Genomic DNA, 16,914 nt, shown 5'->3' on the forward strand with positions numbered 1-16,914 from the left:
TCTCCCTCCCTCTCACTGGGAACAGTGGCTGCCTAGTTCAGCGCTTACCAAAGGTGTCTCTCTGAGACAAGCCAGTGTGTGGATTTGGGAAACAAAGCCAGGTGGCACTCGGCATGAAACAAACAATAAAATCCATCCCCTTTGTATTGGCGAATTACAGAATGAAAAGTGCTGTTTTCACTCTTGGCCCATAGTATATTGCAAGTTGTTAATTTTAGACCCTTTCAGAAATTGGAGAACATTCTGATTCATTAAGGGAGCTTGACTTTTTACTCCACTAGCCCACAAGCTTGAAAGCCTTGGCAACATAAAGAGTGGCTCTAGTTGTCAGTTGTAATTCATCATTCTGCAGTGGCCGTATTATGAGTCACATAAAGTTTAGGTGCTAACCCAGTTTCTGACAAACGCAGGGCTAGATTATTGTTGGTGGGTGGGGTTGGGGTTGGGGTTGGTGATGGTGGAAGAAAAGGGTGCTGGACAGGTGGGCAAACTGAAACGGGACGGGGGAAACTGTGGGTGGATGGAATATGTGAACTAATGTTAACTGGTATAAAATACAGGTTTAGAAGAATTCAGACATCAGTCTCTAGCATCTGTAGCTCTCTTTAAAAGCTCTAACAAATAAAGGTAATCCTTGTGACCCCTCCTGTCCAGCATGGACTAAATGAGTGATTAGTCATTCTTAGAAAAATAATCCCAATTATTCTATTCATTTAACTGGCTGAGACAGATTTATATATACATTATGTTATATATATTTAAAGGCAGTCATGGGTGCCCTTGGTAGGGATGATAGATGAAAATTTGCTTTACGAGTTACAAATAAAATGTAAAGATTTTGTTTGAGCTGTTTTGTAATGTTGACGTGTTTGTAAGCAGCAGAGAGCGATTTGATGTTCTTAGTTGAATTTAGGCACAGGGTTTAGGGGTTGAGCTTCCTCATTTGAATCTAAATACATATTACTGTACAAATTTAGTTGCACAGGTGTTACTGTAGAAATAAGTGCATCAGTCCTGGTCAGTGTCCAGAACAAGAGTAAGTCATCCACATACAAACTGGCGTTAGTCTGAGATCAGTCCTTCCTGACCACCAGGAAGATTATATTATGGTTATACCTAAACATGTTTCATCTGAGATGGAGAACTTCTCTCCACAGCATCCCCGCCCCCACCTCTATCCTCCTCAGGTATGTGAGTACAGCTGGCTAATACCTCTTTACTGCTCCAGTGCGTGTTTTGGCCTGTCCTTTCCTTCACCATCATTCGTCCCTTTCTCCTCCAAAGTGCACATATGCAGCAATACATGCACTTTTCAGCACACCATTTCTAGACAGCATATTGTGATTTGTTCTGCAAACAGCAAATACTGCCACATACCCATTTTAACCTGTTGCCTGTGCAACCTGAGCTTAGCGTGTGTGGGCCCGTGTCAGCTACAGATCCTTAGGTCTGTCTTTGAAACAGCTGCTTACAGCCTTGAATATCTCAGGAGGTGAAAGGCCACAGTTGCTTAAGAACAGTGGTCAGAGCCAAAAATGGATGGTGCTTCTCATTCTGCTTATTCCCCTCATGAGAATTACCAAGGTGGCGTTGTGTTTCTTTTTATTTTTTTAACTGCTTCAATCATACATCTTAAAAGTGGTGATGTTAGAGGTTATAAAACTTCAGCTTTAGGTAATTCAAAACTCACTGTTGTTACATATCCTATGGGTTTCATGATTTATTAATAAAGTAGACCTTTTTCCATGTTTCTAAAACCTTTAGCTTCCTGCCCTCTTTTTATTTTTGACATGCAGTGTGTTGTTTTGTGTGACACTTGACAGGGCTATTTCTGGAACATCAACAGTTTAGATGGTAAAAACCCAGTTTTATCCGCTGCTTGTTTTGCTTGGAGATTTGTGGAGGAAGTGCAAAGGGATTCCATATCCAACTCAAACAAGAGCGGACAGAGCAGTCTAAAAACACAAGGCATTAGTGTTGCTGTTTTTATCCCGTATGACTTCCAGTTTCTCCACTGTTAGCCTTGTTTTCCTTTCATCCCGCCTCCCCTCTCTTTGTTATTTTTGTCTTGAATCATACACTACATGACCAGCTTGTTCCAGACAAAGCTGTTAATAAATTCTGACTCTTCATATTTTTCTCTTTTTGTCCATCGGCACAAGCTGAATGTAGATATGGGCTCCAAAAATGTTGTCACTGAGCATGTGAGATAATTCAACAAAGAGAGCAAGAGGGAAACATTGGCACCATGCAGAGAGATATCTGGTTACAAAGGCTGCTGGGCATGATTTTTATGAGGGTGTGTCCCCCATGTGAGCCAGGGTCACTCAGAAGAGCACACATGCAAACATTAACACGTACCTCCCTGTGTTCTTTTGTTGACACTTGGGCCTGGCTGAATCTTTCACAATCCTTTCCTCAAGCTAACTTTTTCACAGTAAACTACTCAGCAAATCCATTCTTGGACCCTTTAGTCTCATGTTTAGAGACAGTGCAACTTAAATTTATAACCTTTTACAAAGGTGTTCTGTTATTTTCTTTTCTGTAAATGTAGTAGTAAGATACGTTGATTTTATTTTATTGTTATTGTTAAGCTGACAGCTGAAATGTAATATAATCAGATGATAGTGTGGTTTGCATGCTAGCTAGCATGACAGCTTGTTAAAATGTACTTATTCCATCAAAACAGTAAACATTACCTATTGGTAGTGTACAACAAATCTTAAGTTTTGTATTTAGTCAAAATTTGGACTTGTTTTCCTGAAAATTTAAGTGACCTGTGTAAAGTTATGCTCATGCTAGCAGAGAGTTACCGAATCTCAGGAGTGTATCGGACAGTAGATCAGTTTGTCGCTCTCTTATTCTGTCAAAATGTTCCACTGTGTGTCTGTGGGCAACACGTATGTCTATATGTATATGACAGCCTTAGGTTTGCAGCAGTAGGAGAAACAAATGGCTGTCTATCTGATTTTGCACTGTCAGGTACTGTGTGTGCATGAGCTTATATAGTGTATATATATGTGTGCACAGAGAGAAAGCGAGTAAAATGGACAGTCATACCCGGGGAGAATCTGTGTATGTGTGTGTGAGACATGAGAACGAGAGGACAGAGAGAACAAGATTGTGTGAGGGAGAGAGAAACAGGCAGCCTTGCTGCTATTTTCTGGGGCAGCCTATCAGGCAGGCAGCACAGAGGGATAATAACAGAAGCTGTTACATTCTTGTGGTTTCTCTGATTTCAGCATGAGGCAGGGGGCTGGCTCTGGCTGACTCACGGCTGCTCTGCCTGCTTTGTCTCCATCAGCCTGTGTGCCAGCATGGAAGCTGCTAGCAACAGGACAATACCTGACATTTCTTGGACACTTCAGTCAAAGACACATTAATTACAGGATCATGAATCTGTGCACATTTTAGCACCTCTTGTGCAAGCATCAACCTGGCAACTGATGAACACTGGTTAAACCACTGCTGTGAGCAGCAATTATTTTACTTTGTAGTTTTGTTCAGGTTTGCTCCTGAGGCTATTTGAAGGCCAGTTTCAAATGCTACAGCTGAGAACTTCTTTGGATATTAAATATCTTAGTATATGCCTGGTTGTGTTTCAGTAACACTCCAGTGTTGATTTGTAGAGGAGCTGAGAAATTGTGCTAACTGTATATGGCTGACTAAATAATGACAGCAGGTGGTGCTGAGGGCTGGTTTACTATTGGTCAGTTTGCTATTGTAGGGGTGCGTATCTCTTTCTCACACACGGGTCAATCTGTATCTCAATACATGGTCCACGATATACATGCAGGGTTCCAGACTAACATTTCATACGTCTCTCAGATGGTGGTACCAGCACCAGATTCTGTGGCACCACCTCTGCTTTACCACATAATGCAAAAGAATCTGTATTTTTCATAAATTATCTTAAATAACCTTACTGTGCATAGCCTGTATTTATAATGAAATTCAGAGAGAGGAAGCTTATGGAACACAATAAATTGGAAAATCACCGCTGGAACAAGTTTCCAGCTCTTTTTATGTTGTCACTGCAGTGCTCTATAGCCTAGCTGTGTGCATGATGATAATTATGATGATGAAGATGAGGCTATTATATTTCAATTGAAGTATAAACAGATGAATTGCTCACATGCTTAGCCATTTGTGTATGTGATTTATTTGTAGCCCATTTTCTTCTGAAGAACAATTTCTGCTCTTTGTCGATGTCTGTGCTGGACTTCATGCACAGTTCAGCTCGCTCACTTGCCTTGCGAAGTGCCAGCTTATTTTTGGGCTAACGTTAATAGTAGCCTACTACTTATACAAGGATTAATGGTTGTTAAAGAAGGATTAATGGTGGGTTTCGGCCACTACTAACTTTAACCTGACATGAGCAGCAGAAATGTGAGACTTGAGTGTTTGATCAGATCAGTCCACACTGACTCCGACCTCCGTGCAGCACCTCTTGTAAGCAGCTGTCTGTCAGCAGGAGGACAGCACGGTCTTCATTAGGCTGACTGACAGTGGAAATGTACTGTAAAAAATTGTCTTCATGTAGGCTCATCAGCAAGGAATCAGCAGTGTTTATACAACCCCAAATCAGAAAAAGTTGGGACGATATGTCAAATCAAAATTAAAAATGAAATAGTGATGTGTAAATCTGTTGCCTGCCTTAAGACTTTTGCAGGAGAAATGGGACGCATTGACACCTGACACACTTAATCACTTTGTGTACTCAGTCCCTAAACGCCTTTAAAGTGTTGTGAAAAGGAACGGCAACATCTCACTGTGGTAAACGCTTTACTGTCCTAACTTTTTTTGGAAAGTGTTTCAGGCACCAGAATTGAAGTGAGTGTTTATTTTGAAGAAAGAATAAAATTGGTGAGGTATCACATCAAAGAATGTGCTGCTGTATTGTTTCAATGTAAAACAGGTCACAGATGATTTACAAATCACTATTTTCAGTTTTAATTTTGAATTTACATACAAAAAAACCAGGCAAGACATGCCTGTCTGTCTGTATACGTTAACGTTTAGCACAGGTGCAGAGAGATTGATCTTTCAAGAATTGATATTGATTTGTTCAAACAAGAATCACAGTTAATTGTAAAATTTTAATCTGTATCCAGCCGCATTCACTACTATGTCAGGATGCAGACAGTGCACTGGCTTGAGTGATGCTAGCAGAAATAAAATCTAAAAGGCCTGAGTGCTGGGAGATCATATTGGTTGTTAAGGTGATGATCCACATGTTAATTTAAGCCTTAATACTTCAAGATGTGCAAAAAGGTGAGAAATTGCTGTCTCAGTATTTTTCAGTGGCAGCTAACCTTATTTTCTACAGTGTGGAAACATTATACAAGGTATGAGGTGACTGTCTGCTGGGCCCACGCTTTCCTGTTTTGGACCTGTTTACTAACCACAATGTGTTCCACCCACCTCTATCTCCTCATCTTCACCTCTTCATACAACCCGTGGTACAGAGACATCCCCTAACACCTCAACATATATGAGCTATATAATACATTCAAACATGCTGTTTAATCATGAACTCCACTTTTGAATTTACGCAAACTATGCATTCCTTGGAAGGGACTGAAGAGCCGTGGGTTTGCCCTTTGACAGGCTGCGATGCTGAAATATGTTAGTCATTTTGTCTCAATTTTTTTCATTTCATATCTGTAATACACAGATCTAGTTTGGTTGTAGTGTATTTTCTCTGAAGAGACCTTGAGAATTCACTGTTAAATATGAAAAAATAATCAGGCACATCAGGCAATTTTGTTTCAGTGCCTGAGCAAGTGACCTTGTGGAGACAGTACTGTGTGGATAATATGGGCACATTTTAGCACAACTGTTCAGTAGCAGGAGGTGCAGTTTCCAAGAAAATGACTGTAGTCTGGCCAGTAAAGCATGAGGCTGATGATAAAAGCCTTTTCCTATTACTCAACTACCCCCTTGTCTTTCTCTTGGTTTAAATGTCAATCACATTCTAAGTCTTTTTCTCAGGAAAGATTGAGAATAGAATATCTGAGACTTAGAAAAAAGGCTTGAGTGGTGTAGCAGGAGATGGGATGGCCTGAAATTTGATGAGGTTAGTTTTGACTGGTTTAGCTGTGTGTGTGTGTGTGTGTGTGTGTGTGTGTGTGTGTGTGCGTGCATGCAGCATGCCTCAGCAGCTATAGCGTCTAAGTACAGGAACAGCCTGGAGTCAACCTGAGGGGATTAGTTAAATCTTGTAGTCATCATGACACTGTTGCACGCTCTCCTCTTGTTGACCTACAGATTTTGTTACCTTATTGTTCTCAAAATCAAGCCTTTATTTTGAGTACAGTTACATATATTAGACTTGTCTGGGTTGGTGTTGCTTCTAATGGCACACAGTGCTGTACACAGCCCCCCACTATGTACAGTTAACACCTCATATAATAATAATATTCCACCTTTTTGAGTCACTTAATTCTAGTATTCTGTCCATCATTATGCTGTTTGTATATTAACAGTGATGTCTGGTCCCAGTCCGTAGTGTTTGTTTCAACAGCATTTAGTGTGTTTGCCTTTTTCCTAAGAAATTCAAGTCATTCTGTCCACTTTCCCCAACAAATCTGTACTGTTGTCCTGCACCCTATGCCACTGCATAACAAGCTAGAATAGTTAATGGCGATTCTTTCGCTCCTAAACCTCTGTGTGCCTTGGTGCATTCAGTCAGTGCTAAAGCTGCTTTCACATGATCAGTATCAAAGTGCTTAACGCTACGTAATTCCATTGTTTTTAGTGTTGATGGTCAGCAGCTGTTTCAGCTTTGGCCCAAAGATTCAGTGTAGCAAAGATTAGAGTTAAAATTCATGATACAGCTTTGTACATGTTATATGTTTTGTTGCCTTTTGTTTTTATCCAGCAAAACTGTGGGCATATGTGTATATGTTTTGTTGCCTTTGTTTTTATCCAGCAAAACTGTGGGCATTTAACAATTTGGAACCAGATACTTGTTAAAGCTTTTGGGACCTTTCAAATGGGAAATGTGCTTGTATTTACTGTATATGGTGCTTTTCTGCACACTCAAAGCGCTTTACCCATTTACCCCATTCACAGACATACACAGATGGCTGCCCAGCTGCCCATACAATCATTCGCACTCTGATGGTAATGGCCACTGGGTTTCAGTGTCTTGCCCAAGGACACTTCGCATGGTGTACTGTGATACCTCTCCAGCCAATACTCAATCCTTGTCAAAGACCCATTTGATTGTGTGCATGAGATGTTGATAAGATTTTCTTTATTAATCCCAAGAGGGAATTTTTTGGGTTACAGCCACAAAACACCACTGCATTCAACAGGAATTGCAGTACAATAATCTCACACTACACAATACAGTTCTCCACAAGGCAGTACAATAGCCACAATACACATACAACTGAAAAGTAAAAGTCAGATGTACCCTCACATACCGGATGAGAGATGGAGGGTGCTTAATGCGCAGCATGAAAGGGTAAGAGCAACAGGAGGTGTGGATGGATAATGTAGGCTGATATTCAACAGACACATGTATTTAGCTTTAACTATAAAATGCAAAAAACCCAAGATCATATGAATATGTGTGTCTGTCTGCCTGTGCCTCCATGTGTTAGCTTTTTTTTTTTACAGTGCATGGTTTGAAGAGTCAAGATCATATGAATATGTGTGTGTCTGTCTGCATGTGCCTCCATGTGTTAGCTTTTTTTTACAGTGCATGGTTTGAAGAGAGCTTTTACATCCTAATGCTCATTAACTAGGCTCATTAACCTACTACATACTGATACATGCTTGCTTCAAGTGGTGGCTCAGATAGATCTTAAATTAGAGTAACACCAGTTGGAACAAGACGGACAGAGCCGCCTACAGAAGCTTCTACTGAACCACAACTGTACTTCTGGCTTGTGAAAGATTGGATATGTCAGATTTTTATTTTTACATTTGCGATATGATGACATAATCAGATTATTGCTTGGTTTGAAACACTGTCAAAAAGTTTTCTTTGCAAAATCTTAGTCAACAGAGAAACTAGAAAATGACGTTTTAAATTCTTGAACAGAATGAATGCACACAAGAGTTCAGACCAAAACACAGGTTGAATTTCATTTTAAATTCTTCAGCTAGTTAAAGGCATTTTTGGTTCTGTCAGTGTCGATAATGTCTGTTGTAACTGAGCTGCTGTCCTTGCTAACTTAACTTAGCAGCAGCAGGAGGGTGGTGGCGAACACGTAGCCTTCCTGCTCCTGGGCCAGGAAGGCTTGGGTGGATGTGAGTGGAAATGTAGGCCATGCTCAGAACACCACCCATGGTAAAATAGAGGTGGCAGTGTCAGCAGTTGTGCTACTTTAATCAAACTTGCATCTTTTTCTCTGCTTTCTGTTTTTGTTGTGTTTGTGTGTGTGCATACATTACTGTCAAGCAGTGGGCCTCTTGCTATATAAGTGGACTATATTGCACCTCTCAGTTTTTATCTGTGTGTTCAGTTTAGCTTCTTCATTTTTCCCACAGCATGGCAGCAATGGTAGATAATGACTTGTAGCTGTGTTTATAAAATCACTATCCACTTTGACAGACCTAGATAAATATTTGATTCATCAGCCCAGGTAAAGTTGACCTTTATTTCATCATCTTTTTTTATCTTCAAGACCCCCTTTCAACTTAAATTAATAGTCCAGGCTGTATAAAAACACTTAGGCCAAGGCCACTTAGGGTATCATGTCTTTATAAGCCGTCACCTATGAGGAGCATCACACAGCTGCCTGCAGAGCTAGCTACGGGTTTCTTACCTGTTTGGGAGAAAAAAAGCTTTGTGAGATAATTCAGAGAAATGGAAAATAAGCTGTCAGTGAATTAAATCAGTCACTGAACCAGCTGCGTGCCTTTTAATGTTTGTTTCAAAGGTTAGACTGTTGGCTGAGTTGGTACTGTTGTTACACAGTACAACTTGAACACTGTGAATGAATAATTGGAAATGTAACAGCTGGATGTTAACACATTCACAGAGCACCGGGAAGTTGTTCCCTGTAGTATTAGCTGAAAGCAGGGAACCTGAAAAATTGAGCTTTCTTCACCACTGCCAGCCAGCCACCGCTGTGACCTTTATGCAAATTTAAAAACATCAAGTGAGGTCACACTGTGTTTCCCAGGCCCTGAGGAAAAACCTCGTTGTGTGAAAAACTGCGGCTTTCATAATACTGTCAACATAATCAGACTAAAGTGCTTAGATGAAACTTTTCATAGTTGGGCTTTTTTCTTTTTCATAAATGATATGTTTAGTGTGTTTGGAACTGCTCTGGGTATTAGTGGATATATTCAATTCTTATGTTTTTAATAAGAACAAGTGTATATTTGTGTGCATAATGGGTAATTGTGTGAATTATTAGAGATCTTTTGTTCCTACAACCTTTAACATTGTTTTATTGTGAACTAAGTGTTGTCTTATAGACTGAAAACCACAACTGTAAAATCTGTCACATGAATATGAAATTATTAATTAAATTATGGAATGAAACATCCTAATCCAATATAGTTGCCAGGATGGTGCTTTTTCAAATCCAGCATACGTGTTTCTAATTAGAGGGAGTTTGACCAGAAGAAGTTATATAGTGGTGTGACTGTGGTTGTCTCTGCCCCAACATGTCCGACCTCCATCTGTAACCATTTGTTATCGCCTGCGTTCTGTGCAGCCATGCAAACCATTTTTGACCACTGATGTGATCTGTGTTCACAGCAAAATCAGAGTAGATTAGGAAGCTAACAAACCGACAAAGCCAACATTCAAAAGACTTGATTATAAAAGTGTGCTTAAGAGATGGAGAGAGAGTGGAAGGAACAGCCTGAGAAAAGAAGAGCAGAAAGTGGCTTGTAATAGGGATGAGACAGAGCAGTGTAGCTGCTGAGGATCAGCTTGAAGTGGAGAGCTGAAGAACATGGAAGCTATAAGGTGCAAGGAAAGAAGAGAGAAGGTGTGTGCACTGCATGAATTTATGATGAGGACTTTATGATGTCTAGGGGAGATGCTTCTGGAGGACATGAGTGCAGTATTTACACTGTCTACACTGAGCTGACTATAGCCACTGCTGCAAATGTGCATCAGTCTTCATTATAGACTGTATCTTTGATTCAGTAGGAGTCTCCGTGACAGGTGTTGGCTTGTATGAATGGCTCTGTGTGTGTGTTTGTCAGTGGCTGCATCCTGGCACTGGCTGCTGTTATTTGCATAATGGACTCACAGGCCCTACTGACAGGAGGAAAGGAAAAGGAAAATGACGAAGAGCCACAATCAGGAAAACATTAGGAGTGGTTTTCTTATGTTCTGAAGGAAAAAAAATGCATCTGAAACCAATTTTTAAATCCTCAATTGTCAAACCTGGTACACAGTTGCAGGGTTGGGTCACAACTTTGTCAGCTGTCAGAGGATTACACTGGGTTACTGTTTAAACTAAGGCAGGTTTTTTTTTTTACATCTCGGCTTGTGTTGATCTTTTACACAGATGACATTTTGTTTTGTCATACACAAGTGTAACTAATAACAGTTAAATGTTGTATTGCACTGCAGTCTGTAGTCTGTGTGACATGAAACCACAACTGAACTTGTGATAGGATAGGTCTGAAAAGCACTGGAACAACATGCTATGATAGATTTTTATTCATATCGTCTAGTCCCACACTCCTTAAGATGAGTGGTGACCTCATTTGACCCTTGTGGTATTAAGTTGCTTAATATTTAGTCATATTTAGCTTGAGCAGGCACTAGACCTGTGTAATCAGGAATCAGTCTTGTTGTAAATGAAAAAATAATGTTCTGAGCAGCTCTTTTACTTATTACCTGGTTACCACTGTCACCAGCAGATAAACAATCGCACACTGGTTATTGAATGTTTACAAGTTATATTAAGTGAGGATTGAATAGTCTCAGTATAATACATTTGTGTCTTTCATTAAGGGCTTGTACATTGATTATACCATTGCAAAGTTTTCCCTACCATAAAAAGGCTTAAGCACAGCGGCTAAGTGTTTTTGCGGCAGTGGGTTAGATGCACTGAAAAATAACAAAGAGGTGACTTGATCTCAAACTGAAATTTAAGCTGGCAACGGGAGTGATCTGTCAATCAGCAATCAGTGTTTGGACAAACATTTGTGTGATTGTTGTGTGACAGCATCACCAAGCTAATCAGCTGATTGGACATTTCACTGTGCCGTTAACTCAGGACGGTAGTTTCAGCCATCGATAAGGTCAGTGTCCACAAAGAAGACATGAAGTAGGCTATAACTCTGTCGGGGAGTAATTCTTGTAAACAGTAACAATGGAGAGAGCAGAATGTAGCTGACATGTACTGAATTAGCTCCATTGCATTAGGTAAGGACGCTTGTTAGCCTTGTCATGTATAATATGTTATCACTAGAAGTTAGAATTTCATTTGAAAAGAAATCCCTATAGGTCTGTGGGAAACCCTGGACTGGATAACACCATTACATAGAACAAAGTCTAACAGCAGGTACTAAAATAGTTCATAATCCATTAAAAATAAATGTTAGTAAAGTTACTTAAGATGTACAGTAGGTACAAAAAAAAAGATTGGATTAGTTATTCATAGATATTCAAGGACAGACATCCACAGGACACACTGATGTTACTGATGCATGAGTTTTCTCGTATTGCGTGTTTGTTGCAAAACAGAACATAGGTACAGTTGGAGCATGTCATCTAAAAGGCACCTTGTGGCATTTTCATTGCAGAAGTGCTTTGTTTTTGTTTACATTTTGATTATCAGAATGGATTCCCTTTAATTCCAACTGAAATCACATGTTGATCCTTTTTTGCAGGCAAAAATGTGTCAAAGTGGCTTTAACATTTAGTGTCAAGACATATCAGGTGGGATTATTCCTGTTGTAGGCCATGACTCTTGTTAAAATAAAAATATAAAAGGGCTGTAAGCAGGTGAGACCTGCATTAGATTGGTTTCCCTAAATAATGCACTAGGGCAGACTGGCTCAGGTTTTTCATTCATGCACTGGAAGGTTTCTTCCAGGGGAGTTCAAGCAGAGGTTTGCAGGCATTTGCAAGTCTGTGTAACTTAACTGTAATGAATTTGAGGCCAAAGGTGAGAAACCTGACTAGATATTGACCATTCATGATTAGTACAATCGACTTGTCTTACTTAATTGGAAGTGGACCCACAGTGTTCATTATAATCACCTACTGCACTGAAAAACTGCACGTGCATGACCCCAGTTCAAGTTTGAACTGGGTGCATGCTTTGCCTTTTGTGTATGTGGAATTTATTTGTACCTTTTTTCCTGGAGAAAAATGTCTGATCTAAACTTTGTAAAGGAAAGCTCCTCTTTGGTGATGTCACAGGCTTTCCTGAACCCAGCTCAGCTCTCTTGGTGCTGAAAATACGTGGGTAGAGGAGCTACTTTACGAACAACACAAGAATCGCTGCATAATTTGTGCCTTGTGTGATCACTGTAAAGCTTTATGGCTTTGTGCTTAAAGTTATTTGATGAGGTTACAAACTTAGTATTTCCAGGAGTAGCCACATTCAGCACAAACGACACAATGCGTTTCATTTTGAGCTACTCCTCACCGTTCTTTTGTTGGTAGCACCCTCTCTTTCACCTGTCTCTGTTCTTTCCTTCCTGTATCTTCTTGTGGTTTATTGGCTGTGAGTGCTGCTATGTTTTTGGGGGTCATGTTAGAGAGATTAGTACTACTTCTAACACAAAAGGACCTTTTTGCTATGGGTGCATCTGCTGAGCATTTCTACAGTGACATTTTATTTATTTATTTACTTTTAAACATACATGGAGTTTAGTAGTTGGCCCACGCAGTCGCACCCAGTGCAAAACGCAACTGATCACTGTACTGTTTGGGTTACAACAATCAGATCACATACAGCAGCGTATGATTTTACCATCAGCCAGGGCCACACATGGCTCCCCATAAAGGAGGTCAGAGGTCAGTTGCTGCCTACATTCCTAGAGCTGCAACTTCATTGGCACTGCTCCTCTCCCATAGGCATACAATTGCTTTGTTTAAATCCTTCTAACACACATGCAGACATGAAACAGCACTTTGCCTGCTGTTGTTGTTGCCCCACAGTATATAAAAACAGCAGAACTATTGGGGTGGCTGCATGTGGGTGATGGAGGGTGAATCATAGGTAGTGGGGGGAGTGTGAAGCCAAATACTGTGAGGGGAAAAGGTGGTGAAAATGGAAAAGGTGAATGAGGGAGGGTGTAGGCATATATAGAAGGGTAGGTAAGAGGATGGGCAACTGTACTGTGGGTGCAACAGGAACAGGCTTTTTAGAATTAGTAATATACTACACAGGGTCTTGCCCATGGAGAAATCTGAATTGTACATGTTTCATTTCTGTGTTCTTATTTAAACTATCGCAAAAAAAGCTGTCTGCAAACTCATTCACTCACACACACACACACACACACACACAGTGGCACACATCTGTAATTGACCACCTGTTAGTCTGTGGCCTAGTTTCCACTTTATGAAACAGTGTGGAACAGTGATGTGCAGCTCCTGTGGGAGTCCTAACTGCTCATCTCTTATTCCAACTGTTCCACAGCATCACAAAGGGATAGAAATAAAACATAGAGCCTGTATTGTGAGTTTCCTTGAAGAAATTGGGGGTATAAAACCAATACCTATATGCATATGGGGTTCAGTAGTCAGCCCATATTCGAATCAGGAAAGGATTGGGTTCCTTGTGTAACTTCTCCTTTGAAGACTTTTGCTATAAGAAGGATAGTTTTGGTAATTTTGTCATTGTGTGTATTCTGACACAGCAGAGTTATACACAACCTGATATACAAAGGGCATGTGTTCCTGTGTACAAACACAGGAACACCTGTGTTGGCAGTAAGATGAGAAAGTCAGGAGAGCCACCAGTGAGGGAAGCTTTAGGGTCAAGAGCCTACACACATACACACTCCGACCTGTTTGTAAGCTCTGCTGACTGCAGGAAGCAATAATGGTAGCGTGCTTCCGGAGTTCTGGAGGGTACTCTCAGGGGGAGTGTAGCTGTCCTGTCCAGCTCAGCAGAGCAACACTGAAACGAACACAGCCGAGCAGAAAATTATAGAACACTGAGAACAGTATGCAGGACAATAGAAAACAGGACAAAAGGATGGGATAGTGAAGAAAACAGTAGGAAAAGATGGAACCAAAAAAGAGATTCAAATACAACAGAACAAAACTTAAAATGAGGTGAATAAGCTCATAAATAAGCCTGAAAACAGATGATTAGAATTGGGACTGGTCATTGATGGGCTGTAAACATATTTATACATTAGACTAATCATTTGAAGTTGCATGTCAAGGTGCAACTGGAGAAAAACATCTTCAGCTGTGATTAAATGGTTGCACTGTACAGAGATGATCCAGTACTGTGGTCTTTAAATAGTCTTCAACTGGTTGGCAGACAAAAATGTTAGGACAGGAAAAAGGGAGGGAAGGCGATGCAGCCTGTGGAGAGAGTGTGCATGTCAGAGCTCATCATCTGTGTAGTCCACGGCTCCTTCTCAGCTTGAACTGGTGATAGGAGAGTGTCCCTCGGCCCTCATCTCCTTCTGCATGGCTTCATCTCAGCATCGCTTTCTGCTCCTTTTCATTGTTTCCTAAGCTGACAGTGCTGTGGCATCAGCGTGCATGGTGGGGTGCATGCTACTCTGTTGGCAATCAGAGTATATTGATCTTACCATGACAACCTATAGTATCATCAGCTTCACATCTGGTTAGATGTCACCTGCTAGCTGTCCTCCAATGGATCCTACACTCTCTGTAATGCAGCATCCCTTTGTCACACCTTTCCTGCCAAGTAAACACACTTGTCTTTCAAACTCCACACCCCCACTGTGTTGCACAGTTTCTTTAAGAAATTGTGTAGGGGTGGTAAGCACCTGCTACACTAAATCTGATGCATACAGATTATTTTCCTTTACAAGATATTTACAAGATACCGACATACGCTAAATGATTACCTCACTCATATTTACTGCGTGATGTAAAGCCTCTGCATTATTCTGTGTAGGCTAATGATGTATAAGAACTTCTTCTGACATTAGTTAGTGGAGATGGTCTTAATTACACCACTGCTATAAATACAGTGAAACTTTCCATTAACCATAGTAGCCCTGGTGACATCATCATGGATCACTACAGAACTGTTTTTATGGGCAAAGACGTACTCCCTTTTGCTGTAAATCTGGTCTTGATGTGTAAAATCAGTGCAATGCACCGATACCCCTTTTATTCCAGACAAGTGTGAGTACTTATATTTGAGTATGTGCTGATTCTGCTATTTAATAATAATGATATTTCTACAGTAGCTTCAGTTTTTTGTATGGATACAGCAAATGCGAGGAAACGTTATTTAGTGAGCCTGAGAGGTGCTGGTGCATGGATTCTGTTCCTGTTGAACAGTGAGTGTGTCTGTTTCTCCCTGCTTCCAGTGTTTTGCTGAGCTGCGCTAACCATTTGTTTGTGAATGGTAAAAACAGGTGTAGTTGTACAGTGGCTTCAGAAAGCATTCAGACCTCTTCACTGTCACACTGTTGTGTTTGTAGTTGTTGATGAATTTTAGACACATTTTGTGAATACATGAATACCCATTTTAGATGTGTAATGTTTCCAACCTGTTTCACAGTTACGACCGTCTTTGTTTCTGTACTTTCTGTGCTTGATAGTTGCCCTTCATATTTTGTTGAATGACAATATTGTGTTCAAACTACAATCACACAAAGTCTGCAATAAATTATACACTGCATATTGCAGCCATCTGTTAAAGATGCAGTGTAATCTCACGTTTGCGTGTAGCTTGAAAGTCTGGAGGTGCACCGACAGGCCTCACGTGTGTGTGCATGCACATATGCAGCGTGCACACTATGTGCCGGTGGCCATAAGGGTTTGTGTATGATAAACAGCTCAGGCACACAGAAAGCACTCCACATATGCATACAGTATATACACACAAACACACTCACAGAGAGCGATTAGCACACATACAGCAGCTTTTGATGACGGGACATAAAACCCACAGCAACGGAATATGGCTAAATAAATAACACAGCAGCTACACAAAAACTGACATGTGAGACAGTGCAGGGCCAAAGCTTTGCTTCCTTGCATAAGGTTAGATGAGATAACTGATGCCACTTTCATGACTGTACCCTAAATATGTAGCTACCACCTGCAGCTGGTTAGGGTAGCTTAGTTTAGCATATAAAATGGAAACTGGTGCAGAAACAACTGGCCTGTGTGTGTCCAAAGATAACACAATCTGTCTAGCAGCATCTCTAAAGCTCACGAATTAATATGTTACAGTATATCTCATTTGTAGAATCTTCATTATTGATTCTCATAGTGTAGCATAAAGTAATACTCCAAACAGGCTTTTAATCTGTGTAAACTCGAATTCATATTCAGGCAGTTTGCAGTTCAGGGAGGCAATGGAAAGCAGCCAGACGTAGCCTCAGTAATAAGGGGCTTTGGTTTGTTCTAAATGGGCCAGCTTCAGATTGAATTATTGTTTTTTGTTTCCACTGATGAGCAGGCAGGGCACCCTCAGCCATTGTTTGCACTGCCACAGTTTACCAACCCATCATGTCAGCCAATCCGGCCAGGCATGATGATAAAATGATAAAATTCAGAATCATACGAAAAGTCGAACCTCACACCTGATGAGTGGACTTGTCATTAGAATGCTGTGAAGATTAAAGTAGTCACATAGTGAAATGATGAAACATAGAGGGTTGTCAACATTTTGATTGAATTGTTTTTCTCATTTTCATTTTGTTTTCTACTTGCTGCTGAGCGTTTTATTGCCGAGCCGCTGTGCAGTTTCCACATCCCCTGCTAGGGATTCTGCCCCTTGCCTACTCATTGACATTCTTTTC

The 16,914-nt window shown here is 40.5% G+C and overlaps 1 protein-coding gene across 1 annotated transcript in view; it reads left to right on the forward strand.

Annotated features, from left to right (window-relative positions):
* Positions 1 to 16,914, forward strand: part of ptpn4a (protein tyrosine phosphatase non-receptor type 4a) — a 60,974-nt gene that overhangs the window by 5,752 nt on the left and 38,308 nt on the right.

Source organism: Monopterus albus, unplaced genomic scaffold (genome assembly GCF_001952655.1).
Source record: "Monopterus albus unplaced genomic scaffold, M_albus_1.0 scaffold153.1, whole genome shotgun sequence".
In the NCBI taxonomy this organism is placed as follows: Eukaryota; Metazoa; Chordata; class Actinopteri; order Synbranchiformes; family Synbranchidae; genus Monopterus; species Monopterus albus.